General features: G+C 37.9%; 2 protein-coding genes across 2 annotated transcripts in view; both read left to right on the forward strand.

The window, feature by feature from the left end:
• LOC137251369 (uncharacterized) overlaps window positions 1–27,500 on the forward strand; it is a 156,090-nt gene that overhangs the window by 37,845 nt on the left and 90,745 nt on the right. The gene's annotated exons all lie outside the window — the stretch shown is intronic.
• Window positions 11,696–27,500, forward strand: part of LOC137248823 (uncharacterized) — a 370,286-nt gene continuing 354,481 nt past the window's right edge. Inside the window, exon 1 of the mRNA XM_067779720.1 lies at window positions 11,696–12,475. The gene's annotated coding sequence lies outside the window, so the exon portion shown is untranslated. The remainder of the gene's footprint in view (window positions 12,476–27,500) is intronic.

The following is a 27,500-nucleotide window of genomic DNA, read 5'->3' on the forward strand; positions in this document are numbered from 1 at the left end:
GAACAAGATACATATCACCCTCTGGGACTGGCAATAAAATTTGAAGAAGAGAGAAAAACTTGAGTAACTGAAGAGTAAAGAGAGAAAGAGAAGGAGACTGAGAAAGAGATAGAATGAGACGAAGATGGAGATAGATGAAGCGAAAAATACGGAGGGAGGTGTGAATACAAAGATTAGGAAAAAGTGTAGAGGGGCGAGGGCAGAGTTAGACGGAAATAGCTTATTAAAATGTATGCAGATAGATCAAATTTAGGCCAGAACAACTTCTGCCGGGTCTACTAGTTTCTTATAAGATCTAGACTTTTCGCGAACAGCTGCTTATTTATGTATCCTTTATGATATTTACGTTTCTCTTCTACGCGCATGTATGCGTAAGTAACAACTTCTGCTCTTAGCTGATTACTCTTTTCGCTGTTTACGCGTATGTGTGGCTGCTTGCTGTTATGTGTACATGTACATAAGTGTAGCTGTTTGCTTTAATATGTTCATCTACATAAGTGTGCTAATATTTGTCACGGTATGAAAGAGTTTAACTATTTTCTCCACTCGCAAATTTCTCAAGATTCTAAGTGAGATATAGCTATATAATAAGGCAAACGCGTGTTCCATAGCAAAGATTGAAGAATATAAGATAAAACCTAGTCATGTTAGAAGATGACGTGCCAAACCGACAGAGAGTTGACATTTTAATATTTTGCTAAATCATGCGACATTGAGCTAGTTATTGTTGTCTCTGTAGATTGCATGCTATCATATGGAGGTATGGTTGAAAACTTTGCTTTTTGCGACGGAGCTCCAAAGAACATCCTTTTAAAAAGAACCTAACAAAACTACATTTTGAGCAGCGTGAATTGGTATTTAAATTGAAAAATTATCTCAAAATTCTTGTAGAACTGGCAATTACTTTTTCAAACGACATTTGTGTGGTCTTTTTTTCGGCTGTTGGTTTTTATAAAAAGACGGTGATAATAAACGGCCTTGGCATATAGCACTTATCATTCATTCAAAGCAATATTGCAAAACCTTTTGCGGGTATAAACACCTTCCCCGAGTAACACGACTGCAAAAAACTTGATATGATTGTGTTGAGCATTATATGCAGGCCATCATGTTTCCTCCTTCCTAAGAAACTTGAGGTCGCGGTAGCTTCGCATGCTGAATACGTGTACCTTTTGTTCATATCTTTATCACAGCTTGCCGCGCTGAAAAGATCCATCTGAATTAAGAGAATAGAATAAATAGTTTCGATGAATTGAAAGTTTAAATTTTATTTATTACAATAGTAGTGGATTAATCTGACCCTTTATACAAAATTTTCTTATTGTGGCTCAACCAGACGATTTAAAAAACCAGTTCCAAGGCGAAATAGTCGCGATATGATCCTGACAAGAAGCCCCAAATAGCTCTGAAATGATCGCGCAAACAGTCCTGAAATGTTCTCGAAATGTTCTCCCAAAATAGTCCCGAAATGAACCGAAGATATGCCAGAACCGATTTCTAGCTCGCCACGAAACCCACACCAAAATGGTCCTTATATACTCCGGAAATAGTTCCAAAAAAAAATCCTCAGTGACTATGAAGTGATCGCCGAATAAACCAAACTTAGACTGAATATTCCCAAGATTTTACCGAAAGTCAAAGAAAGATCTGAAAGTAGTCTCGAAATAATTCGTATATGGCCCCGATATGATCTCAAAATTATTCAAAATCAACAGTGAATCGATTCAGAAATATTCCAATAGAATCCTGAAATATTCCGAAAACGATTTCAAAAACAATATTGGTATCTAGGAAAAATTCGGAATTTTGTCGGGAGGGTTGTGAAAAAGCAAATCTAGAGATTACTTCAAAACCGTTCCGGAAATGGTCCCGAAGGGATGTACAAACATTAACAAACTAGTACCAAAGTGGTCCCGAAGGGTTCCTGAAATGACAAAACAGCATTGCAATAATTCGGAGTCCGTCCAGCGATTTCAAATTGATAAAAAAAAAAAAACACATCTAAATGGAGATGCTCTCGCAATTATCCCGAAAGCAATCCTGAAAGGATTCCTCAACGGCCCCCAAAATGGTCTAAAACTGATTTCGAAAATAACACAATAATATTCCGAAACTTTCCCGAAAACATTCTACCTTAGACCCAAGAGCGGGGCTGTAAAGTGTCGAAGATCATGTGTAGGACTTAAAACTTTAGACTAACAAAGTTTCTTCTTTCATTAAAAAGAGATGACTCTAAATTCATGACGGGTATTCTGACTGGACACTGCGTTCTGGCGCCACATGCCTTTAAATTAGGCTTTGTCAGTGATAGCAGATGTATGAACTTCGTGTCGAGCAACTTTCGCGCTCGTGCACCGCTTTTGCCAGACTAAGACAACAGCTATTAGGTGACAAAGCAGTGTATTCCAAGCGGAAGTTGCTGCGATTAAGGATGCGGTTGATGGAATGCTATCCAGTGCAACTACGGTAAGGGAACTTAAGATCTACTCTGATAGCCAAGCGGCCATCAAGGCCTTGAGCTCAACTACAGTGCGACCGACGGTGGTCTGGGAGCGCCTTACCTCGCTTGCGATTGCATCGAATTATTTTACAATTAAGATTATCTGGGTCCCGGCCCATAGTGATACCCCGTGTAACTATCAAGCGGATCTCTTAGCACGCATCGGTACAAATGAACCGGATGGGGATGGCTGTAGGGATTTCGAGATCCCACTGGCCACCTGTGGATTGCTCCTCCATAGCTGGGCCTCGAGTAAGCTCAGCAAACGTTGGGCGGACACCACGTCTTGCAGAAAGTGGATGGCCGGTCTGCTGAAATAATTGGGTTCACTAAGGCTCACATATAAATGGTCATTGGGGTTTTGACAGGGCACTTTCCCATGGGTATCCATGCGGTACGTCTCAATACACTGGAAACTCCATCCTGCTGCAGCTGTATGGAGGATGATGAGGTGGAATCATCAAATCACTTTATGCTTGATTGCCCAGCTTTTGCCAGAACTAGGCGAAAGTACTTCGGTCGCGACTCACTTGAATCTCCCGAGGATTAATCCAAAGTTGAGATCGGTATCATTCGGAGCTTTATCGTTGCTATCCAACGATTCTCTAAGTAGCTAGAACTAAGTCACCGTTATTTTTGATGTATGTGGTATCGCAACGGACCTTCGTGTTGTCCAAGTGAGCTATCCTTATCAGGGCAGTTACCACCTAACCTAACCTAGGTGACAAAGCTGACAGATCTAGAAGGAGCAAGTGGCATAGTTCCCAAAAAGCTTCTAGTATATGCCAATAGGACGGAGATATTTTATACGATCGGTCCTGGTTTTTGAGGTTGGTAGTTACACAAAATTGTTTAAATTTATATAAAGTTTTACTAAAAACTTTGAAGTTGCTTTTACGGGCTATAAATGTTGGTCTGGTTGGCGGGAACGTTACTAACACACCATGACGGCCAATACATTCATTCGCTCACTGTACCTAAAATCAAATGTTATACTATGCACAGCTAAATATCCCGGCAGAGCATTAACCAGCCTCATGGGAGTCGGCTTTACAATTTTTCGTTTTCCACGTAACTTCAGCACACACACTCTTATTTCATTTATGAGCACAGCTGCAACTAGGGAAAATTAAAAGCAAGCATTATAAGCAAGATTGTCTGTTACCCAGCCAAATCATTTTAGTAGCACTGACAGCAAAGTAACCATTCGGACGCAGTACACAACATCAAATACAATGCCATGGCCATAGTCAGCGCAACACAAACATACAAACTACGCACACATAGAGGCATAAAGCTGTCCCTGTCATTGTTGAGCCAAAAATATGTAAGTATGTGTGTCTGAATATAGTAAAGTAGGTGCTAAGCAACAGGTAGGCAGCGGCCTAGCCCATTATGCAATACCAAATTTTAATGATGTCTGGCGCCATCTCTAACGCCGTCGACGCAATTGAAATCGTAACAGTTGTTGCTGTATTGTCAACGCCGACTCCCGGATTTATGAGATAAATTTGTAAAACACAAAAACAAACGTTCTGTATGAAAATAAATGATTTGAAAGCTACTATTAATGCTACTCCCTGGGAAGTTCTCAGAAAGTAGATGTGCTTTTTTTTAACGCATGTGCTACCAAGTACATGAGTACGTTTTAAGGAGAAACATTTTTTGCAGTTGTATGTGTGAGCACTCAGTTGAAATAATCCTGAAGAAAATGAGAGAAATTTCTATGAAGTAGAGAGATATTAATATGTAGAAAATGGGAGTATATATTTAGTAAACAAAATGTTTGTTTGGGGTTTTTGTTGTCAAAGGCACTGCAACTGTTTTGGTTTAGCGTACAAGTAAAAGCTCGCACGTAAAAAAATTGAGCAAATTAGAGGGAAAATTAGGGAGAGACATTCAGTTTTGGGACGAATTGTAGTATATTGTAGTATTGAAAACTATAAATCTTGCTTGCTTTATAGCCAGGTTTTAAGGGTGATAAATTATTGTTGAAGCTTTATGAAGATCCAAAGATTTTTTTGATGTTAAGTAGTTCTGCCTTATGTGAAATAACGTAGATACTTTACAGAAATTTGTAGTAACTTAGAAGTAGTGGTACTACTTTGTGGCCTCCAATCTGATTATAGAGCATTCCGTTGAAAATTGTAAATTGGTTTATTTCATAAGCTGCCAAAGCTCAGAGAATGGGCTATGAAGAAATTAAATTTATATTAGTTTCCTTTTTAAAACCTTTGAGAGGCTGACAAATGTGTACATAAAGTCCAACGTCGATGAAAACTGCTCTCCATAACACAGCATGCGTACACCAAAGACAAGTCGGTAGACACCGCATTGCATAGGGTGGTAATAAGCATAATCCCTGGAATATAAGGAGTATGCTCTAGGAGTCTTCTTGGACATTACCGGGGCTTTCAATAATGTTGCCAAATGGGCGATTATGGATGGTCTTAATTACATTAAAGTACATCCTGCCTTAATCAAATGTATCGGCTGCATATTAAATTGCAGAAAGATTACATCACAATGGGGATTGTACGAGGCCACAAAATCAGTGGACAGGGGCACGCCGCAGGGAGGGGTGCTATCACCTCTGCTGTGGACGCTGGTCATCAACTAACTGCTCAGGCAATTCGATGAGGGACCCGTAAAACTTACGGCTTACGCAGATGACTTTGCAATTGTCATAAGTGGAAAGTGCCTTCCAACGATTAGTTCGTTGATGGATCGGGCGCTTCGGGATATTCATACCTGGGCATCTAATGTCGGGTTGATAGTCAATGCGGAGAAGACGGATATGGTCTTGTTTACAAAGAGGTACAAGGTTCCAAATTGGATCAGACCTAAGTTAGGAGGGGTGACCTTACAGGAGAAACCTGGCACAAAATATCTAGGAATCATCCTAGACAGTAAGATGTCATGGAAGCTCAACGTAGAGGAGAGGGTCAAGGAGGCCTCAACGGCACTCTATGAATGCAAAAGAATGCTGGGGTGTACGTGGGGCCTATCGCCCTCTCTTTCTCATTGGGGTTTTACAGCGATTGTAAGCCCTATTATATACTATGGAGTTCTTGTTTGGTGGAAAGCCACACAAAAAACAACATACCACAAAAAATTAGAGGGGGTATGCAGACTATCGATGCTTAGCATTACGGGAGCCCTGAAAACAACCCCGACGTCTGCACTGTATGCCATTCTTCACATCCCACCTGTAGACCTGGTAGCAAAGAACAAAGCGTTAACGACCGCAACCAGGCTCGGTGCTTCGGGCAGCTTGAGCGCCGACCATATGGCCACAGTAGTATAGCGTCATCAACCACAAGACGAACATACTACATGATTCCCTATCTGCGCTTCGAGGGAGATCTTAAGGCCACAATAGAGGTGGACGGTTGGCGCAAGGGTGCGCAAATGGCGGACGAGGCGATATATTGTGTACACCGATGCTTCCTAAGTAGTGGAAGGAGTAGGGTCTGTGGTATACTGCGCTGATCCGGAAATAAGCAGATCCTACAGGCTGCCGGATTACTGTAGCGTTTTCGAAGCGGAAATATTAGCCGTAACCAAAGCAGTAGAAACCCTGGAAGAGAATAGCTTAAGCTGCAACCGTGTTAACTTTTATATTGACAGTCAAGCAGCAATTAAGGCAATAATCTCGCATAGCACAGCACCTAACTGCGTGTTAGAGTGTAAGCAGTCTCTGGAGAGAATCGCGACAGGGAGAAGCATACATCTATATTGGGTCCCAGGGCATATGGGAATAGATGGGAATGAAAAAGCGGACGAACTAGCTAAAAAGGGCGCATCCCTTGAAGCTTGCTCCGTAGAAGTCCCAATCAGATTAGGCGAGATTAAGCGAATGCGAGAGGTGCACATGATCGACCAAGCGGGAAAGGCGTGGGTTCAAGCGCGGGGCTGTAAAGTGTCGAAGATTATGTGCAGGTCTTACAACCTTAGACTAACACAGTTGCTTCTATCATTAAAAAGAGAGGACTGTAGACTCATGACGGGTATTCTGACTGGACACTGCCTTCTGGCGTCACATGCCTTTAAATTAGGCTTGGTCAGTGATAGCAGATGTAGGAAGTGCGGGTTGGAGGACGAAACGATCGAGCACGTTCTGTGCTCGTGCCCTGCACTTGCCAGGCTAAGACTCCTGCTATTAGGAGTGATACAGCTGTCAGATCTAGAAGCAGCAAGCGGCTTACGTCCTAGGAAGCTTCTAGTTTTTGCCAAGAGGACGGAGTTATTTTATAACATAGGTCCTGGTTTTTGATAGTGTTTTTCAGTTTGGTCGTTGAAACAAACTTCTGGTAACACTACGGACTCTATCAGTCTATGTGAGGTCCTCATGTACCGGCCAGTTCAACCTACCTACCTTCCTTTTAAAATAGCATTTTTAACAACAAAAATTAAAAAAAATATCACATATATATACTACGTATATGATAGCTGGAACGAAACGTAGCTTATACACCATACCTAAGGTCCTGGAAATTTAGAAAAAATTGTTTCATCTAGAAAAAAGTTTTTCTAATCGATGCCGGGCCTTAGCAGTGGCCTTCGGAGTGTATTTATGCCATGAAAAGCTTCTCCATGAAAATTAGCTGCCGTTTGGAGTCGCCAATTAAGGAATTAAAAAGAAGCACGACGCAAGTTGGAAGGGAAGCCCGGTCTACATCTCTTCGGAGGTGAACCGGGCCAAGTATTTACGGATTAATTAAATTAGTCACAACAACAAAAAAAGTTTTGGAGTGAAAAGCAGGAGTGAGGCATAAGTACCAAATACTAATGAAGTTTTATGTACAAACATACAGAGCGTCTAGAAATTCATGTTTTTTTAGCCACAACGGAGGTAACTTTACCAGAAACTAAAAAGGCAATTTGAGAAGGGGTTTGTCGCTTTTTTAATGGCAACAACCGATAGCGGCCGGTTTATTTTATATTATCGGCTATTATTGACAGCGCGAATACTTATCGGGGAGCTATTGGTTTATTGTCGTCTTCTTCCTGCCCAAGTCTTCGGCTTTTTATTGGTTTCTATCGGCTTGTTATCGACGCGTTACAGATTTGTCATCGTTTTTATATTAAAGTTTTATTGTATCTATTTCATAGTTATTGATGCGTTGCCGATTTTTGATAACAAATCGATATATTTTCGATAACAAATCGGCTATAAAAAATTGTTAATGCTTGCACAGCAAACCTATAATTAATAGTAAAAAAATAAAATTTTGAAAAAAAGTCCGATAAAAATCGATAACTAATTTATGCCACGCCATTAATAAATTGGCAGCACTTTGATAAACAATCGATAACTATTCGATAACAAATCGTTCTATTTCTCATAGCTTATCGATAACGTTTCGATAAGCAATATATTTTTTTTTTTTCGAAAAATGTTTCATTACTATAACAAACCTATAACTCTTCGATAAAAAAATGCTAACTTATTAAGAAACTTTGTTATCGAAAACGCGGGTATGGAAAATCGATAACACGGGTCTGCTTTCTCTTTAGAATTCTTATTTATCCTTTACTCTACATTTTTCTTTGTCCTTTCCCTTTTTTATTTTCTTTCCTGCTTTACCTCCCTATTGCGCAGAGTTATCGACATTATTTTTACACTCCTATTTTTCTTTCTCTGTTTTCTCTGATTTGTTGTCTGATTTTCTTCACACCAAAACCACCGCGAACACTTTGCCCATAGTGTAGTGGCTACGTTCTCCTATAGCTTAAACTTACCTTGTAAATTCCCCCATACGCTAATACCTTAAGCAAAGATGTTTACACAGAAAAAAAGGGTGACTTATTTTTCACTTAAATTTTTCATAGAATGGAGCCCGAATTCATATGATGGACAACCGAAAGAGCATAATGGTTTTGCCGATATTTTTCAAAACTGTTTCTGTTGTTTTTTTTATTTTCAAATGAAATACGAATTTTCATCTAAATCTTTTAGTTCATCTTAGTCATCTTATATTAAAGCTAATAACGGACCTGCGCTTAAATTCCAACCTTCGCTAACACTAAAACTCCATCGCTAAAAATCTCTAAGACAGTATCGAGTTCGTAGAAAAGTATGCAATATTCAGCTACATATAGTTACAAGAAATAACAGCTTAACTCTAATACTTTTACATAGGACTTAGGCCTGGTTTTTCAGTACGAGTTTAACTCAGTTTGTAAGTTAGACTAAGCTTGAACTTATTCTGCAGTTTTTTAGTTTACTTTAACTGAAGTTTAAGCTTAGCTTAAGCGGCCGATCTGGCAGGGTTAAACTCTAGTTAGGCCATCAGTTATTTGCGTCGTTCGAAATGGCATCGAATATTTCCAACAAACATTTGGGCTTTAGTACCATTAGAGCCGAGTTACATGGCACCAAAATGGCTTTAAATAGCTACTTGGGCGACCAGGGTCGCAGCCATTTCACCTACCATTAGATCTCAGGTTGATAACTAGGCATACTTCTAAAATCTCAAGAATTGTTTCGAAATAGTGGCTCAGCTCGAGAATCGTAACATACTCAGGAAAAGATGGAGATTTTTTTATAAATCAAAATTGACATTAATCAAGTTAAAAAAATTAAATTCCCAAATTATGGTCCTCTAACTGCATTCGAATATAAGATTCCATGTTAGAGTATTTTCTAGAAAATAAAATAAAATACATATAATTTATTTTTGGTTATTTACGCTTCATTACTGCTATCAACCAGGTATTTATTTCTCTCAATAAACAGCTGTCGGTTTTGGTGGTACCACCTTGCAGATTTTTTTTCAACTCCACCTTAACTCGATATCCAATGTAGGATATCAACTGCAGAAATGTGTTGAATATTCATTTGAGAACTGTACATTTATCAAATCTCTCAAAGGTTGGATAATAGTTTGATAATGATAATATCTAACGTTGGAAATCAACTCGAGAACTCTAAATTTTACACAATTTCTAAAAGGTTGGATAGTGATTAGAGAATGAAGTTGGATATCAACTCGAGAACTATTTGGTTTTAGAATAATTAATTAATTATTTTCGATATCGCCTTCGCAATTAGATATTTATTTCACTGGAGACATTTTTTGTCCATGTTTGTTGGGTAAACAAAATCTAGCTGTTGTCGTATATACAAATTATCTAGATAATAAAAAACCAATGTTGCCATACACAAAAGCCTACCCCAAAGGCGGCCTTAAACTGTGACTGACAAACTGTTCAATAGTTTAACTGGAGTTTAAATTTGAATAGAGTTTAAGCAAAGTTAGTTTAAGCTTAGCTTCACCAACAACTGAAAACCCGTGCCTTAAGCGGTTAGTCCTTACGCCATATGACCATATGATACTATATGTTGCATACTTTTCTGTGCCTTAATACTGTTTAAGATATTTTTAGAATTAGCGTAGTTTGGAATTTAGCTAACGATAAATCTCCATCGTCAAAAATCTTTAAAATAGTATCAAGTGCGCATAAAGATGGGGTACATGCGATACTATTTTAGAGATTTTCGGCGATTGAGTTTTAGTGTCAGCGAAGGTTGGAATTTGGGGGCTGGCTGTAATTACCCTACAAAAATTGTTGGATTACGCGTTCCATTTTCTTCATGTTGGAGTACTCTAACAATACTCCTCTGCAATGCGTTTGCGGACCACCCTCAGACGATCATTGCTCGTTTTTTAACGACCGTGATCACGACGCGATGATGATCGAACAGAGATGCCAAAAGTAAAATATTGCATACAAATAACTCATAATAAAATTTTACTATGGCAACTCTGACAAAATGCAACCGCGCATTGGTTTTATGCATACATAATATAGTATAGAGAAATATTAGTTTCTATATATACGCATTTACTTTCATTTTAAATTAAGTTCACTCCGATAATTCTTTCCGACACAATTCCTCTTTAGCACTTTGGCATATGATCCTCTTTGGGTGCTTCATGGAGTACTACAGTGAAATTACTTTGGAAAGTACTCTCACGTATGTACTCTATGGAATACTCACAAACAAAGCGAGAGTGTGATCACCTACTCCTGTTGTTGTTGTTGTTGTTGTAGTGATTAGGTTACTCCCCGAAGGCTTTGGGAGTGTTATCGATGTGATGGTCCTTTGTCGGATACAGATCCGATACGCTCCGGTAACACAACACCATTAAGGTGCTGGCCCGACCATCTCGGGAACGATTTATATGGCCACATTGAACCTTCAGGCCATCCCTCCCTCCTCACCCCCAAGTTCCATGGGGAGCTTGGGGTCGCCAGAGCCTCGTCTGTTAGTGAAACGGGATTCGCCGCTCGAAGGTGAGGTTGACAATTGGGTTGGAGAAGCTATATATTGCGCTACACAACCCCTTGAATCCCATCACCTACTCCTCTCCTAGGACATCAAAATGTTAATTGGAGCACATTTTTTGTATGAATACAGATTAGTTTTGGAACACTCCTATACTCCTAAATGAGTATTCCTTACACTATATATGGAGTACTCGCGTTTTTTGAAGGGTTGTTCATATTATCGCGAGCTCAATGCGTGCGTTTAATCAGCTGTTTGCTGGGACGTATGAAAGAAAGTTTTCATATAATATTTCATTGTTATAGAATTGTTAGAAATACGAAAGTGAATTCAGTAAACATAATCGTAGTGGCTTTATGCGATATAGGCCCAACTCCTCCAATTTTTACACTATTGCTGAGTTCTTTTGTGCGTGAAGCGTTCTTTTTAATGAATGTCCACAAGAATCGTTCATATATATGTATTTATAACTTTGCGATCACAACAACTTGTTAATGTTTATAAATTTTTATGTATTGACAACGTAGAGTAAAGCAGCAAAAATATCGCATGCGATTTTTTTTTTAACACATGCCTTCGACGTTCTACCGCTACGAAAATCAGCTGCTTGCTACTCACCCAGAACATTTTTGCTTCTAGTACTTGTGCTCTCAAGATATTTATTGAGCACTCTTGCGCATTTGTAAAAAACACTCGCGAGCTATTTAAAACTGCATACATATGGAATGCATTGCGGGAAATTTCTTGCATCTACAGATTATATATAATTTGGAAGCATTCAAATATTATCGCGTAAAGCAGTAGCAGCCACAGGAAAAAAAATAAGAAATTGGTTAGCACATGACACGTTGTTAGCAAACGACAATGACAAATACAAAGCAAGTTAGTGAGCACGAGAGTGTTTGAAACGACGACTGCACAGTCAGAGTGCCTGGCTGGTTGTGAGCACGAAAACGTTGACTGCAGTGACAGCAAAAAAACGAAGGCGCTTCACTGCCACGATGACGGCAAACAAAATGAGACAAGCACAGACATAATAATTTCACAGCAGTTTTCGCGTAGCTTTTCTCACGAAAGAATGTATTGTGCGGGTGAAATGGAAAACGAAAATTTAATAAAGATATTTATTAAAAAGAAAGAAATATTAAATGTGTACAATTAAAAAATAAAATAAATAAATAGTTATTAGTTAAAAATGTAAAAAAAAAAAATTATAAAAAAATATAAGTAGTGTTTACTAGTTTTTGTGTAAAAAAATATGTACGTGTCATACAAATAAAACAGAAAATAAATAGAAAAAAAATTGTATACAAATTTTTAGTTGATTTTCTTTTTAATATAAATTTTTGTGCAATGTGAGCTGAAAAGTTGCGAGCTTGATTTGTAAAAGAAAAAACGCAATTGCTTAAGTGTAAAACCAAAAACTGTAAAATTAATGCAACAGCTGTTTGGTAATAGTTTGGGTGCACAAACTAAAAAAAAAAAATTATTGAAAAAATAACAAGCTTTACTTGTTAGCGCCAAATCCAGCTTAATGCGAATGTCAAGGCAGTTTAACGTTAATTATGCTAGCGCTTCTAATAGCTTGTACCATTCAATTGCGGCTTAGCTGCACTAATGTCAATTTAAGTGTACGGAACACACATACACACATAAACAAACACAACCAATCACACAAAGTATGTATAAAATCTTTATATTTTCGCGAGATCTATGTATACATTTTCGCATTTTATAGCGCATGCGATGCTTAGCTATGCAAACAGACTGCAAAGCTGTATGCGCCTAAGTGTATGCAGCAATTAATTTAAGACTACCAACCTGAAAGCAAACTAGTTAAATTAATACAGCCATATATTTTGGTATTAAGCGTTACACACTTTTTTATTGCTCATTTTATTTTTATGCTCAAATTGATACTTAACTAAGGTTCTTTAAGTTGCTCATCGTCAGCAGCAATAAAAAAATTAAAACAAAAACAACATCAGCACCTAAGCAGTTAGCTAGTAGTACAACTTTCTTTGCTCTTTTCGGTTAGGCTCAATTTTATGTTGTACTAAGGCGAAAAAGCTTACTTTGTCACAAACACATACATATATACACAAAAATAGTAAAAACAGGCAGTATATGCAGAATAAAAAGAAGAACAGAAGGAGAAAATAAAAAAAAAAAAACAAGTAAGGACGGGACTGTCCGAAGACTTCATACCTTTCATGAATGGGGATGAAAAATAATCTTATCCCGTTCGTAATCTCCAAATAATCAGATGTATAAGAAAAGAAATATATAGTGACCAGATGTACATACCTAAACAATTTTTAAGATAAATATAAAATAAAAAATGGCAAAAACCCTCTTATCTGAACGATCGGTTATATGGGATATATATTATATATAGCTCCGATCGAAATGATTTTTATAGGAAATCTTCTATGATATATTAGAATATATATCACCAAGTTTCACGTTTTTATATTGGAAATTAAGGGAGAAATTGCCAAAAATCTTTACTTTCTGAACGATCGGTTGTATGTTATATAACTATATATAGCTCCGATCAAAGTGATTTTTTCAGGATATCTTCTATGATATATTTATTTATTTATTTATTATATTAGAATATATATCAACGAGTTTCACGTTTTTACTTTCCAAATTGCGGCAGGAATGACCAAAATCGTCTTATCTGCAACCGATCGGCATGGGAAATATATGTTATAGTGGTCCGATCCTACCGCATCCGACAAATGTCTAATATAATACAAATATACATCCTTGTGCCAAATTTCATTGAGATATCTCAAAATTTGAGGGACAAGGTTGTGTTCAAACCGACAGAAAGAGGGACGGAGAGACGGGCATGGCTATATCCACTCAGTTCGTCGCCATGATCAATTCGGTACACTTAATGGTGAGTCTATCTTCTATATTTCTCAATGTTACAAGCATCGGACCAAAGTTAATATACCATTTCATGTTCATGAAAGGTATAATAAGAATTTAGTAAATAGCAAAGTTACTTTCATTCGTATTCATATCCTCCAGAGTACTTTGTGGTTAACGTTAGTCACAATGCGGTAGCAGCACAACTTTTACGTTTTCCTTTTTGTGCACACTCACTCACACAAACACACACACACCCACATACACCCACACACTGGCATACATTTGTATAGCTGGGGAATAAGTGAGCGCGTAAAACTGAATATAATAGGAAAGAATGTTCTGAATGTTTAATTACTTGTGGCGTGAATATATGCGTGTGAATATATACATACATACGTGTGTACGTGTATTAATGTGGCTTTAAGTTAACCTTTTTTATATTTGTTGTGCAAATATGTTTCGTTTAATTTCGCTAAGTGAGGTGATTAGGTTTTTAACATTTTATTTACACTTGTTTTCAAAATGGCTCAACAGAATTTCCTCTTTTCCCCTTTCTTTAAGGCACCCAGTTGAAGAAGAAGTTATTTGGGTGGGTATAGATTTTCTTAAGACAGCCTCTACGAAACATAACAATTGCGTAAAATTTATCAATAAACGATGAAGTTCATGACCTCAAATACTGACAAACTTAAATGGCTTTTGGTCTTTTGTTCTGGGCTTTGCAACGTCGAGGACGTGAAAGCAACATGAAAGTCTAAAATGTTTAATGTTTGCCTGGAAAATTTACACAGTTCGTTATTTGCGTGGAAAACTAGCGCAGATCCATGGTAGTCCTCCACGAACAATAACGAACTGTGCAAACTTTCCACACGAAGAACAGAAAAGTTTAGCCTTCCATGCAACTGACGGTATCTAGTACGAATGAAAGAATATTAAAACCCTTCAAACATTTTCGGAGCACTTATGTTTAAGAGTCAGAATGAAGACCAAAGTGTGTGGGAGATATAAATTTCAAAATTAATAAGAAACAACTGAGGACGGGAGTATCTTCGGCTGTGCCGAAGATTTCATACCTTTCATGAATGAAGCTGGACAAAGATTGTATCCCATTTGTAATATCGACTGTGTAAGATATCAAATGTACTGAAAACAGATTTAGATGCTTAAGCAATATTATCGATAAATATAAAATAAGAAAAAGATCGCTAATTTTTGTAAGTATACAAAGTTTCACATTAAGTGCGGTCAGCATGAGATAGCTATGAAAGTGACTGACTTATCTGAGCAATATATGGCGTATACGTATATGTGGAAAAAAATTTAAAGCTCCTAGCTGTTAAAACGGGGCAAAAATGAAGAAAAGTTTCTTATCTGAACAATTGTTTGTATGAGGGGATGTATGCTATAGTGGTCCGATCGGTCCGGTTTAGGCAAATGTCTAAACGAAATATACTTGCTGGCTATCTCAAAAACTGAGGAACTAGTTCGCGTTCAAACAAACAGATGGACAGACAGACAGACAGAGATACATTTGGACAGCCGGACCTTACTAAATAAACTTAGCTCGTCATCCCGCTCACTTCGGTAAACTTGAAGGTGGGTCTATATATTCTTCTTTAAGGAGATTCGTGACAAACTTAATATATAATTCAATTGAGTCATAAAAGGCACATATGTGAATCCTTTATTAAAGAAGTTGGGAGCCGTGTGCCACGAATTTTTATAGGAGAAAGCAAATTTGCAACAAGATTTCATTTTTTTCGTTATTTTTTTTCTCAACCCGAACGGAAATTTAGTTTTAAAATACCATTGTAAACTCATACGTGTGGCAAATATTTGAAAAAAGGTCCCAATTTGAAACAACACAGACAATTTTTTAAGTTACTCTTCGATTACTTGAATCATTTGCTCAATAGTTTTTTTCAGACATTTTTGTAAACGACTGATATTTTGCATTATTTGCATATTTAAAATTTTTTCCTTATCTGGCTGTTAACATTTTCTCTATTTACTAGTTATTAAAAATGAATGTGGCCTTATTTTCTATAGATTTATTTCAAAAAAACTTTGATGGAAAAACAAAGGAGCAATTCATGCCTATTTAATTAATTTACTGTTATTGCGCAGGCAATTCTTAAATTCTCTGACCATTAGCGACAGCCATTCTCCTTGTCAACACATTTTACAGATAGTTGTGGCAGTGGAGGAATGGGAGGAAATTTCACTTCTATGAATCTGTGATGTACCAAACCAGAATAAATTTTTATTTTCCTGCATGGCAGTGTTGCGAGCTTTGTTTTCTGGTAACAATTATTTCTGCTTACCTTCCAGCAAATAAAGAAGCCCGTTTCGCAAAATTTTTTTTCTAATTTCGCCAACAAATTAGAAAGATCTCTTTGGTTGTATTATCTACGCGTTCAAAAATTTTAGTTTATTTTTAAACCTCGCAAAGTTTGCTGCTAAGTTAAAGCTTTTTTATCACCAAATAATAATAAGAGCTTGTAAATTTGTTCAAAGCCTTTTCTCCCGGAAGTGGTATAATCGAAACAGCTGTCATCTTGTCCGTCCTGATGTCACGTTGTTTAAATTTTTCCCAAGGTAGGTAGGTAGGTTGAACTGGCCGGTACATGAGGACCTCACATATACTGATTGAGTCCGTAGTGTTACCAGAAGTTTGTTTTAACGACCAAACTGAAAAACCCTATCAAAAACCAGGACTTATGTTACAAAATAACCCCGTCCTCTTGGCAAATACTAGAAGCTTCCTAACACTGAAGTCACTTGCTGCTTCTAGATCTGACAGCTGTATCACTCCTAATAGCTGGAGTCTTAGCCTGGAAAGTGATGGACACGAGCACAGAATGTGCACGATCGTTTCCTCCTCCAACCCGCACTTCCTACATCTGCTATCACTGACCAAGCCTAATTTAAAGGCATGTGACGCCAGCAGGCAGTGCCCAGTCAGAATACCAGTCATGATTCTACAGGCCTCTCTTTTTAATGATAAGAGCAACTGTGTTAGTCTAAGGTTGTAAGACCTACACATAATCTTCGACACTTTACAGCTCCGCGCTTGAACCCACGCCTTTCCCGCTTGGTCGATCATGTGCACCTCTCGACTTCGCTTAATCTCGCCCAATCTAATTGGGACATCTACGGAGCAAGCTTCAAGCATTCTTTTACATGCATAGAGTACCGTTGAGGCCTTCTTGACCCTCTGCTCCACGTTGAGCTTCCATGACAGCTTACTGTCTAGGATGATTCCTAAATATTTTGTGCACGGTTTCTCCTGTAAAGTCACCCCTCCTAACTTAGGCTTGGTCCAATTTGGGACCTTGTACCTCTTTGTAAACTGCCTTCGACCTACTTCTACCGCTTCATGGACCCATTCCAAGCGCTCGATCTCCACTTCTGTTGGGTCGACCACTGCTCCCAAGCGTTGTACAATTCTTAGTGCTGCACGGTACTGCGAGAGAGCTCTTTTACTTCCTCTGCTCCGTACCCTTCTCCACTCTTCTACTCCGTTTGCATTTGTGTGCTTCTCCAACACGGAGTTCATTGAATCAGCACTACTCTCGCTCCCCGAGTCCGACGCATCGCTTAATTCTTATTTGTCGTCCTTAGATTGCGACTCAGTCCTCCTCTTTATATCGTCAGGTAATGAGTTATTACAGTCAGGTAATGAGTCGTTCATCTTGGTCGTACGACCACCTGCCCGACAAGGCGGGCTCAGCGGCCCGAGGTGGCCCGGTATCGGGAAGGCTCCGTTCGAATACAGCCGAATTTATCCCCTGGCTGCAAATCGTCCAATAGGCACGGTCCGCATAACACCCTGGATTAGGGGGTTGGCAGTTCTTGGTCACCGACATCCCGCCGCCCTCGTATGAGGCGAAACGGCGTAGATGGCCGTCCTAAACAGCTCCGCTTCATAGTCGCGCGCTATGGAGTTCGGCTAAGCCCTCACACCAACGACAAGGTGCCTACCCTAGTGAGGGAAATTTTTCCCAAATTATTAAATAAATTATAAAATTAAAAAAAATTGCTTGAAATAAATGTTCATACATTTAACGCAATACGGGCAATCCCTGATTAATTCATATAAATAAAAAGAGCGTTATTTTATTAAAAGTCGGTCAATTACACGCAACCATATCCGTCCAACATGAATAGGTGGGTGCCGCTGCGTATACGTAACATTTTTGTTTTTATTATTTGGCATATACATATGTAGAATTCAAAACACATTGCGAGCATTTTATATTAGCAATATAGGAGTATTACATATATGTTATTTGGTAAAAAAGAACGGTTAACATATATACAAATCAAGTTAATATAAGCGTGTCAAAATACGAATAATAAACAAAAACCAGGGTGTTTTACAAGCATTTGTTAAGAGTTCATATGATAACAAGTAAGGAAGGCTAAGTTCGGGTGTAACCGAACATTACATACTCAGATGAGAGCTTTGGAGACAAAATAAGAGAAAATCACCATGTAGGAAAATGAACCTTGGGTAACCCTGGAATGTGCTGGTATGACATTGGTATCAAAGGGAAGGTAATAAAGAGTATTTTAAAAGGGAGTGGACCATAGTGATACAGGTGGACGCCTTTTCGAGAAATCGCCATAAAGGTGGACCAGGGGTGACCCAGAATATGTTTGTACGATACGGGTATCAAATGAAAGCTTTTAATGAGTATTTTAAAAGTGAGTCGGCCTTATTTATATAGACGCCTTCGAGATATCGCCATTTTCTTGTAGTATTGTATTTTTAATAATTCCGTTACGTGTACATATTTCTTATTTTTTGGTACAGTATTGTAAATCGAACTTTTTCTGTTGATATATATATATGTACCGTTTTAAGTTTTGAAAGTGCGTATGTGAATTTCTATATATATATATATATATATGTATACATATACCGTTCTACAATCTATTTTGTTGGAAAACGGTTTAAATTTTTATTCCGTGTGTCTTTTTTTTGTGGGTTTCGTTAAACCTGTGAATAACTATACATTTTTTTTTATGTGGCACCTGTGGATATACACATATATATACATATTTTGATCCTAGTATGATAAATAAGTTTTTTTGTCAATCTTTCTTTAATGAACATTGCTATTTGGCTCGATAGCCGTAAGATTCGTTTTTTTTTTTTATCGATACCGTTGTATAGGATTAAGATATTTTAATAAAAAATGTTACACTGAATTAAAAGAAATTGAAATGGTTGGCTAAAATTTAATCGGGTGGGGAGGGGGAGGATGACACTAGGGTAGGAAAAAGGAGTCAGACGGAGCAGAAGAAAAGGGGACCTGCTGAAAGTCGAAATAATCGAGCGGTCCAAGGTAGGATGGGCTTCCTGCGAGATGTGTGCATCTCTACAGGAAGAGGAGATGATTGTAACATCCGCCCCGCATCAAGGTGGACAAGGATTAAGGGCTCCGACCCCTAACATTGACCTAGCTGGGAGCAATTCATTCTGAAATAAGGCGTTCTTCAATCTAATTCTAATATAGGGCGTTTTTTGAAAAATCCTGAAATGGGAAATTTTTGAGAAATATTTTGATATAGGACGAATTAGAATTTTATATTCCGGCATTGACTTTCACAAAAGAGTTATGTTTTTGTGCTTAGTATTCATGTAAGTGCTCCGAATAAACCGTTAATTTAGAATATTCGGAACACGCCCATTTGATACTACCTCACGATGTCCGAATATATCAAATAAGTAAATACATTATATTCCAAATATAAGCCGATTCGCCAAATCTTAAATGGAGACGAATGTTTCGAACATGAATAAGTTAACATGCTCAATGAGTACATTTCGTTATGGCATCTCCACTATTTACAAATGACAATACGTGAATGGAGTTTTTGATGGTTAATTTAGAATTGGTTTAATTTTTGTATATTCATAGGTTCACGAAAGTGCGCAATTTTTTTGTGTCCGTACTTTTCATAAAATTACCTATTTTCAGCATAGCATAGTTAATAAATTCATTATAAAATTTAAAAAAAAATTGTTCTAGGGAATTATGCAATTCTGTACTGATATTTTTCGAAAAAAACGCTAAGAAGCAACACAATTAACGGATGTCAATCCGACTTGGGAGCAAAATGGCTGCAATTGTCAGTGGAGCAAACCTCTTGTGATTGAATTGTGGTACGCCTTGTTTTTAAAAACACTGCATATAAAATTTTATAATTTCAAAACAGCGTCATTATTTATTTCAGATGTATACCCCATATTATTAAAATTGTATGTTTTATCATAAAAATGAGTCAGCAGCAATTTATAAAATTCACTTAACAAATTTCAACCTTCCTCACTACAAATTTTGTCATCTTTTCTATAAATTATAAAGAAAGTGTCACGACATTACGTTTTCATTCTCTTTTTATACTCAGCTGAGCAGAGCCGCCAGAGTATATTAACTTTGTTCGCATAACGGTAATCCGTAACGATATACACGGATATATACGGATATATACTTCTATATATCAAAATGATCTGGGCGAAAAAAGAAATTCATTTAGCCATGTCCGTCCGTCCGTCCGTCCGTAAACACGATAACTTTAGTACATTTTGAGTTATCTTGATCAAAGTTGGTATGTAGGTTCCTGGGCGCTCATCTCAAATCGCTATTTAAAATGAACGAAATCGGAATACAACCACATCCACTTTTTCGATATCGAAAATTTCAAAAACCGAAAAAGTGCGATAATTCATTACCAAAGACGGATAAAGCGATGAAGCTTGGTAGGTGCGTTGACCTTACGACAAAAAATAGAAAACTAGTGAAATCTTGAACAATGGGCGTGGCACCGCCCACTTCTAAAAGAAGGTAATTTAAAAGTTTTGCAAGCTGTAATTTGGCAGTCTTTAAAGATATCATGATGAAATTTGGCAAGAACGTTACTCCTATTAATATATGTGTGCTAAAAAAAAATTAGCCAAATCGGGGATAACGAAACGCCCACTTAAAAGAAAAAATTTTTTAAAAGTCAAACTTTAACAAAAAATTTAATATCTTTACATTATATAAGTAAATTATGTTAACATTCATCTCCAGTAATGATATGGTGCAACAAAATACAAAAATAAAAGACAATTTAAAAATGGGCGTGGCTCCGCCCTTTTTCATTTAATTCATCCAGTATACTTTTAAGGCCATAAGTCGAACAAAAATTTACCAATCCTTATGAAATTAAGGTAAGGTAAGGGCATAGCTTTTATGGCGATAACTGTTTTGTGAGAAAATGGGCGAAATCGGTTGAAGCCACGCCCCGTTTATATACACGGTCGACCGTGTGTCCTTCCGCTGGCCGTTAACAGGATAACTTGAGCAAAAATCGATATATCTTTTCTAAACTTAGTTCACGAAGTACGTTGAACTCAATTTATCTTGGTATAAAAATGGCCAAAATCCGATATCGAAAATTACGAAAATTAAAAAAATGTCATAATTCTGTACCTAATATGAAAAAAGAGATGAGACATTATAATTGGATTGGTTTATTGACGCAAAATATCACTTTAGAAAAAACTTTGTAAAATGGGTGTGACACCTACCATGTTAAGTAGAAGAAAATGAAAAAGTTCTGCAGGACGAAATCAAAAGCCCTTGAAATCTTGGCAGGAATACTGTTCATGGTATTACATATATAAATAAATTAGCGGTACCCGACAGATGATGTTCTGGGTCACCCTGATCCACATTTTGGTCGATATCTCGAAAACACCTTCACATATACAACTAAGGGCTACTCCCTTTTAAAACCCTCATTAAAACCTTTATTTTGATACCCATATCGCAAAAACACATTTTAGAGTCACCCCTGGTCCACCTTTATGGCGATATTTTGAAAACGGGTCCACCTATAGAACTAAGGCCCACTTCCTTTTAAAATACTCATTATCACCTTGCATTTGATACACATATCGTACAACACACATTCTAGACTCACCCCTGGTCCACCTTTATGGCGATATCCCGAAATGGCGTCCAGCTATAGAACTAAGCCCACCCCTCTTAAAATACTATTTAGTACCTTCCATTTGATACGCATGTCATACAAACACATTCCAGGGTTATCCTAGGTTCATTTCGCTAAATGGTGATTTTCCTTTATTTTGTCTCCAAAGCTCTCAGCTGAGTATGTAATATTCGTTTACACCCGAACTTAGCATTCCTTACTTTTTAATGTTCTCTTTTATATTCACAGCCGCTTTTTCCGAATTTTTTCTGTTCTTAACATGTACAATGCATAAATATGTACTCATATATTTAACTATGGAATTTTTCTTATACTCGTACAACATTTGAGCTCAGTTGGACTCCCATAGTGTGAGCAACTCATATTCAAAGATTTCTAAATTTCCGTAGTTATCTCTTGTTAGCGACTTGCTTTGTCATTCTAGTCATTTTCTGTTAGTTGAGTTAGCCTTTGGTATAATCCTTCTTTGTGTTATCTCGAAAGTTTCATGTTTGCTTTGAACATTGTGTGTAAGTATCCATTGTGGATGGACAAGTCGTGCCGAAGTGATTAATATAGATATTCCATTTACTAGCTTAACTATATTTTCTTTTAATGAAAAATATAGTTGTTACTAAAACAGCATATGGGTCATTAGATGTATGTATGTATTTGTGTATGTGCACGAAAGCTATGTATGCTATAACAGAGAAGCCCTACGACTGTAGGTCAAATCAAATGGATGCGTTCATGAAAACATTATAAGTAGTTTAGTTTTGTCCTTTTTGTTGCTGAATATGCTTAATCATAGCAGCTGAAACGGTTTCCCACTTACCATAAATGTTGCGTTTTTTTGAAATTGAGTTGTTACATAAAACATATTGTGAGGTTTTGGGGCAAAATCGGAGCTGCGTATAAGACCACATAGAGTTCGCAAACATTACTAGGAGTGCAGGAAAATTGCTGCGGAAAGCTGAAGATAAGAGGTGACTCCTTTTAAGCTAAAATAAAGAATAATCCGAGCGCGTGGAGCTTAAGTTATTTACCTATAGGAACAACGTCTGAAAATTTCGGAGAAAATAGTTCTTTATGAAAAATTTTAGGGTCAGGTTAGGTTAGCATAAAGTGGCCGCCATTGCTGTCCAAGCGGAGACTCACCTACGCCATTGTGGCCCGTTATGCTACCAAGCAGAAGCCCTAGTTTCCTTTCTGTAGAATGTGGTTCATACCACAGCGCATTTGCCTAATGTAGCGCGTTGCGTAGCGTTTACATTTGCAGCGCTCATAAGGCAGTAATCTGTTAGAATACCCACTAATGGTCTAATAGAGAGTCGATTCACAAATATGACCGATTGCGATCTCTTTTCGTTCAGCTTGGGCTAGATTTGCCAAGATGCCCCACATTTTGGTTCCATAGTCCATCTCGCGTTAGCCTGTTTCGTAAACTGAGAGCACACCCAGTACTTGCAGGTGTTCAGCGGAGGATTCACCCGCCAGCAGAAGTGATTGTTTGCAAGCTGGACCCTTCCATTGCTAGCTGATCAGAAGCGCAATTTCCAGAGATGAAATTGTTGCTTGGGACCTATATTATGCTCAGGTTGCACTTATCAGCTAGCTTGTTTGGAGTTTGCCTGCACTTAAACGCCAATAGTGACACTGTAAGTATCACTATATTGAAGGCATTTTATAGAAACAGAGTTAGTCACCGGCAAGTTAATTTAATAGAGAACAGCTTCCCAAATAGCCCTAAGCTCAGCTTGAAAAACACTGCAGTGGTTTGGTAAACAGAATATTCCGCTGACAACTCTGTTGTTCAGCTAAGAGCCGTCCGCGAAAAAGGCGTTTTCTTTGCTTCCCGGTTCCATACGATTTGTCTCCGCGCGCTCAGGGATCTGTGTGGAAAATTTGTTGCCCCAATAAGGGGACGGTATTAAGTGGCCTAGCTTTAAGAATATTTCGGGGACTTGCTTCAGGATCTGGGCAAACCGACAGTCCCTCCAAGATTCAATTGCGTTTCCCATAAAGGTCAGTGGGGTGAAGAAAAAGTACGGTTTCAAGATCTTTGGTATGAGTACACGTAGAGGCACTGCGAGCAAGCAAAGCTGCCATCCGCTGCACCTTTGTTGCTTTGTTCTTCTGACATCCAAAGTCGTGCACCGTACGGTGACTGCGTAGAAGGGTACGGTCGCACAACTGCCATGTTGATCCAATGTACAATGTGAGGCTGAAGATCCCAACTCTTTCCAATTACCGACCTACAAGCGACAGATCATTTGTTCGACAATATCGGTCGCTGGTCCACTTTCCAGAAAGAAACTCCACAGGAACACTCTCCGGGTTGCAAGATTGATTAAAATCGGCGAAGGCAGTATCAAAACCCATAAGCTGCATATAACCATAAGTTCAGCATTCTTTATATATATAAAATACTGGGCGCGATTTAGCTCCGAGGAGATTTAGGCCGAGCTTCTTTTCTAATTTGCATCGTGCTTCTTTTAATTTTCCCTACAGATGTGCGTTCAACGAGACCCCTTTCATGGCAGAAATACACTAGGAGTGTTTAACATATGATTTCCGAGGGGTGACCCCCATTATAAAAACTTATTTATAATAGAAAAAACTTCTTCGGTTTCAAGATCTTTGGTATGAGTACACGTAAAGGCACTGCGAGCAAGCAAAGCTGCCATCCGCTGCACCTTTGTTGCTTTGTTCTTCTGACATCCAAAGTCGTGCACCGTACGGTGACTGCGTAGAAGGGTACGGTCGCATCACTGTCATGTTGACCCAATGTACAGTGTGAGGTTGAAGATCCCACCTCTTTCCAATTACCGACCTACAAGCGACAGATCATTTGTTCGACAATATCGGTCGCTGGTCCACTTGCCAGAAAGAAACTCCACAGGAACACTCTCCGGGTTGAAAGATTGATTAAAATCGGCGGAGGCAGTATCAAAACCCATAAGCTGCATACAGCCATAAGTTCAGCATTCTTTATATATATAAAATACTTGGCGCGATTTAGCTCCGAGGAGATTTAGGCAGAGCTTCTTTTCTAATATGCATCGTGCTTTTTTTAATTTTGCCTACAGATGTGCGTTCAACGAGACCACTTTCATGGCAGAAATACACTAGGAGTGTTTAACATATGATTTCCGAGGGGTGACCCCCATTATAAAAACTTATTTATAATGAAAAAACTTGTTCCATTACGGATGGAAATATTTAGATAAGAATTTGGAAATTTGGTGTTTTGAAATCGATTCTCACTGAGCTAAAAACATGAAGCCTCAGAGACAGGTTAAGACACCATGACCAAGGAATAAAAGGAGAAAAAAAATCCGTTAGGTGGCGCCTGGATCGAAAAAATTAGATAATAATTTGGAAATTTGAATTGACTAAAGATATTTAGAAAAATCTAGCGGAACGGAGGGAATTTTGGGATTGATTTTTATGTAAGTTCTCATTGAGCTACCAGCGTAAAACTTAACAGATAGAGAAAACGTAAGAAAATGAGAAAGCGCTTTCTTTATATAAATGGACAAATGTCTCCTTATATAAAGACATATTCTTGCTAAACTTTGATTTTGGATATAGAAATAGCAAAAATATATATGAGAAGTAAAAATATAAAGGTGGAGCGCAATTGATTGACTAATAATATCTCCTTTCTAACCTAACAAGCTCACCTCTATTACCTCCGTCTTTAAAAGTGGTAACAAAAATGATGTGCGTAATTACAGACCTATATCCAAGCTTTCTACCATTTCCAAAATTTTTGAGCATGCTGGTAATGCCAAGTTGAGTTTTGCGGTTAAGTCTTTAATATCTCCCTTCCAGCATGGCTTTGTCGCTGGTAGATCAGCAGTTTCTAATGTTCTTGTTTTTAGTGAATCTTTTTCTGCATGTATTCAGGTTGATTGCATTTATATTGACTTTTTCAAAGCTTTTGACAGAATCAATCGTAGTGTTTTAATTAAAAAATTAGGTTGCCTTGGTTTTCACTCTTCGTTTCTTTTATGGATAAAGTCTTATTTAAGTTACAGACAGTGCGTTGTTTCCATAGATGGACATTTGTCTAGTCCGTTTGTAGCCACTTCTGGGGTTCCACAAGGGAGTATATTAGGTCCACTTTTATTTGTCCTATTTATTAACGACGTAAGTAGTTGCTTTTCATTCGCGAAGTGTTTGCTATACGCCGATGACTTAAAGCTATTTTCTGCATTAAGACGCTAGATGATGTATTAATGTTGCAGAATGATATTAATAAGTTGCGCTAGTGGTGCCTGAAGAATCGTATCTCTTTGAATCCATCCAAATGCTTCCAAATGACCTACTCGAAGTCAATTAATCTTATAACTACAAATTATAGTATTTCTAATTGTGAGCTTCAATGTGTTAATGAGATTAAGGACCTTGGTGTTGTCTTTGACAATAAGTTTTCTTTTAGTAAGCACATAAATTTCATAACCACTAAATCATATTCTATGCTTGGCTTTTTTCGGCGCAATGCAGCCAAATTCTCTGATCCCTACACGTTTAAGCTACTTTGCATGTCTTTTGTTAGGTCTCATCTGGAATATGGCGTATTTATTTGCAGACCAAGTAGTCAAACTGCTTTACCAGAAAGAATACACAAAATTTTTCTCAAATATGCCCTTCGTCCTTTAAACTTCTAAGATCCTACACACGTCTACTCTGCGCGACTTCTGACTTTTAAGTCTTAGGTCTTTAGAAAATCGCAGATCAATACTCTGCTTGTCATTTACATATGATATTATTAATGGGTCCGTTGACTGTCCATATTTATTCGATAGGAAACGATTTTATATTCCTTGGAGGGATCTTCGTAGTTTTTATCCATTTTAGCTGCACTGGTGTTAATAAAACATATGGATATATCCCTTGTAGTTATGAGTGAAATGCTGTAATGGGATAGCTATTTTTTCCATTTGGATGTTGTATAGTTCGAGAGTCAATATTGTCGAAGCGTATCACAAGATTGGCCCTTCTATTACTTTATATTTGCCCATCAGCGCTTTTTTAACTTTTTTGACAAGTCTTGCTGGCAACAAGCAATTTAACAATTTTGCTGAGACTTTGTACTTTTGAGGCAATTACGTGTGTTGAAACAGAGACTATAATCGAATATCACACCTAGCAGTTTTAGGTGTTCCACAGTTGGTTACACCGTTAACGTGGATACACAATTGATGTGCGATTTACCAGATTCACATCTTCAATAATGCGACCGTATATTTTGTCTGTGACAGTATGGGGTTACGTGAGGTAAAATAACTGGAGAGATAAGTGACCTACCTGTTTATTTTGGAGCAGGGCCATAGTGGATTAGTCGTCTTCATAAAAGAGAAAGGTAACTCCTTCTGGTGGAAACAAAATAAAAATGGAAGTGAGGTTAAAATATCATAGTATACGGCACCCCTTTTTAATTCTCCTTCGCTTAGATTTTGCATTTTTGAATTGTTCAAACCTGTCTGCCATTGAGAAAGTTGGCGGTCTACCTCTTCATATATTTGCAAGAAACTGCATTCCCATATCTTAGGGTAGGGTATCATGGTTTACCGTATCAAAACTTTTAAATGGTCGACCGGTACTTGCACAGACCGATGGTGCTGCGCCTTAATAGTTCTGTCTGTAATTTTAATTTTGCATGTTGATAATTCTGTGCTACTAACGGAAGCTATGTTGGTGATTAGCCATTGAAAAGTTTGTTGTGTACCTTCTGATATTTAGAGCTTCGCTTTTTTGCTTTCTGAGTGGATCTGCGTGGTGCGATTGACGTTATTTCCTGTGCTTGCCTCTAGTCGTCGT

Source organism: Eurosta solidaginis, chromosome 4, assembly GCF_040869045.1.
Source record: "Eurosta solidaginis isolate ZX-2024a chromosome 4, ASM4086904v1, whole genome shotgun sequence".
In the NCBI taxonomy this organism is placed as follows: Eukaryota; Metazoa; Arthropoda; class Insecta; order Diptera; family Tephritidae; genus Eurosta; species Eurosta solidaginis.